Raw genomic sequence first — 3,055 nt, 5'->3', positions numbered from 1 at the left:
GGAATTTTTTGGAAGCTAGCTCCACTATAGGTGCGTTTTCAACTCTCTTCACCAACTTGAAGAAGACTGAGCAGGTTTTGTCTTTTTCCCCCATCCTCGAACAAGGGTATTAAATGTTGTGTCCACATAGTCTTCTCCAGGTCCGAATGAGATCCCTTTTAACATAGTCAAGGTTGGAGGTGGTAGATCAAGGTCACAACGAGAACAATAATGTTTGAAAAAACAATGCGCGATAATAGTTGTAGAGCACCTTCAACGCGGGTGGAGAGAAAGTCAATATAAATCGATGACTATTAACATACTATAATAGTGTGTTGATTTAAACCCAATCAATTAATATAAATCTAAATTTACTCTAAATCCACTTGTATATTTCTTACTCTAAAGTCAACTTTATATATATATATGGCAACATGTTGAAATATGGCAACAAGAATATTCCAATTTAATTTGTCCTTGAATTAAATTGTGAATTAAAATCGAATTTAGTCTTAACTACTACTTGGAAATAATTAATTAATTTATTTTAAATTAATTAGTTGGAGAAATTCAAGTTAGAAGTCTTTTTGAGTCATGCAAGAGTTATCCCTTAAATTAAGGAGATACGATTGAGTTATATTTGAGTTGTAATTAGTTAACTCAGTTTACTAAGTTAAGTCCAGTTAAATTAGTTCCAAACTATTTGAGGAACTAATAGTGAGTTAACAATCAGTTGATGCATTAATGCACTCAACTAGTGCTACTCCAGTTAACTGAAGATTCCCTCATCAGAAACTCATGCATGCCTATTATGAGAAAGACCCAGTTGAGATTAATGTTCAAGGACAATGTACTATCAGTTGCATGTGTTTTCTCATGGAGAAAACTCATGCATGCAGTCAAGGATTCATCCTTGAGGATTGCGTAGTTTTGAAGGTTTGTTTTTTCCACTTGGTAAGAGGAAAATCATCCACAAGGAACAACACAAGGAAATAGGAGCTTGGAGGGTAGAGAGGAAGGCTAGAGAGAAGCCAAGATTGTTTGTGAGCATCTGTGAGGATTGTACTGAGAGCTGGCTAGCTGTGAGAGCTAAGGCTTTGTATAATTCCTATGTATTTCCACCATGTATGATAATACAATAGTGTAGAGTTTTTATCTGAGACTTTCCCCATAGTATTTTCATGTGTATTGTGCCATTGATTCTTCTTCTTCTTGTTATATTGTTCAACTCGATCTTTAAGCTTCCGCAAATTGATAGTAGAAGTAGGTTAGAGTATTCTGCTTTGATTTATATTACATTATCAGGTTAACCTATCACATATTTTCTACATGGTATCAGAGCTGTGAACAGTATACCGAGAAGAGAATTCAAAGTTTGAAGTTCGAGGTTGCAGGTGCAAATCGAATTCATATCATACTTCAAGGTTGGCCAATGGCATTCTATGGCTTGAGACTTGAGTATGCCTTGGAAGGTAGCTCAAATTACATAGCATGGAAAGATAGAATGGAGGCTGTATTAGAAGATAATGGCTTGAAGTAATTCATTGATCAAGAAATCCCAAAGCCAGCTTCAACTAATGCACAAGAGTTGGCCGAGTGGAAGAAGTGTGTGGTGAAGGCGAGACAGATCATTCTTGAGGGAGTTCGAGACCATATTGTCTCGAGTCTCCATGGGAAGCATAGTCCATTTTCAATGTGGAAGACAATGAAGGACCTCTACCAGAACAACAACGACCAGAGGAAATTGGTGCTCAAGGATAAGCTTCGAAGAATCAAGATGGAGAGGGGCGATACTATTTCCACATATCTAAACAAGGTCACCACCTGTAGAGATGAGCTTTGCAGTGTGGGAATAACTATTAGCGATGATGATATGGTGAACCTCACTCTCCTTGGCCTTCCAAAGAGTTGGAATAGATACCAAGACTCTGTGAATGGAAGGGAGAAACTGTTGGATTGGGAACAACTGTGGTCGGATCTTATGCAGGATGAGATCAGGAGGAGCACATGAGATGGTTCTTCATCTAAGAATGATGATGAAGAAAATCTGGCCTTAGAAAGTAAGGTAAGGAAAGGGAAGGGGAAGGCTTCCCATTTCAAATCAAATTCTTCTCATGGAGGGAAGAAGGGTGACATGTCTAAAGTAAGATGCTTTAATTGTCACAAGATGGGACTTTGTGTGACTAATTGCCCATCGAATAAGTCCAAGAAGGGATCCTCAGAAGGATCAGGAGGTGAGGCATTAGCCTCTTAGTTCAAAATGGACTTTACCCTCATCGCATACATGTTGTCATCGATGATGGGTTGTGTCTGGTATCTTGACAGTGGAGCCTCATTCCACATGACCGGTGACAAAAATTTATTCAGTGCCTTGGAGGAGAAAGACCTCAAGATGCACATAGAGATGGGTGACGACGAAAGGTATAGTGTTTCAGGAGTGGGAACGATTACTTTTTAGAGGGAGCATGGAGCTCCTCTCACCTTGACAGATGTGATGTATGTACCTGGACTGAAGAAGAACTTGGTATCGGTCGCGATGTTGGAGGACAAAGGCTACAATGTTGTCTTCAGTAAAGGAAAGGCGTTCCTAAGACACATAGCCACAGGTCAGACCAAGAGGATAGGGATTCGGGTGAAGAATCTCTATAAACCAGAGGTAGATGATTGTGCAGCATTGAGTACGAAAGTAGAATTGGTACAAAGCCAAGACATTGACGAGTTGTGGCACAAGCAGTTGGGGCATTTGCATCATGGGGCTTTGAAGATAATGCAACAGATATCTACAGGACTTCCCAATGGTAAACTTGACCAAGTTGACACATGTAAAGGTTGTACCTTAGGAAAGTACACAAATTCTTCCTTTCATGATCGAGACAGTCGAGCAGAGGCTATCTTAGAGCAAGTTCATACTGATTTTTGTGGACCATTCTCGACGGAATCCACAGCGAAGCAAAGATATTATGTGATTTTCATTGATGACTATTCTTGTAAATGCTGGATTTATTTCATGCAAAAGAAGGACCAAACTTTCACAAAGTTTTGTGAGTTCAAAGCTTTGGTCGATAAAGAGTCGGGG

This window comes from Pinus tabuliformis, chromosome Q, assembly GCF_031772625.1.
Source record: "Pinus tabuliformis cultivar Carrire ecotype Pingquan chromosome Q, CPIR1, whole genome shotgun sequence".
In the NCBI taxonomy this organism is placed as follows: Eukaryota; Viridiplantae; Streptophyta; class Pinopsida; order Pinales; family Pinaceae; genus Pinus; species Pinus tabuliformis.
This window is presented reverse-complemented; position numbering follows the sequence as displayed.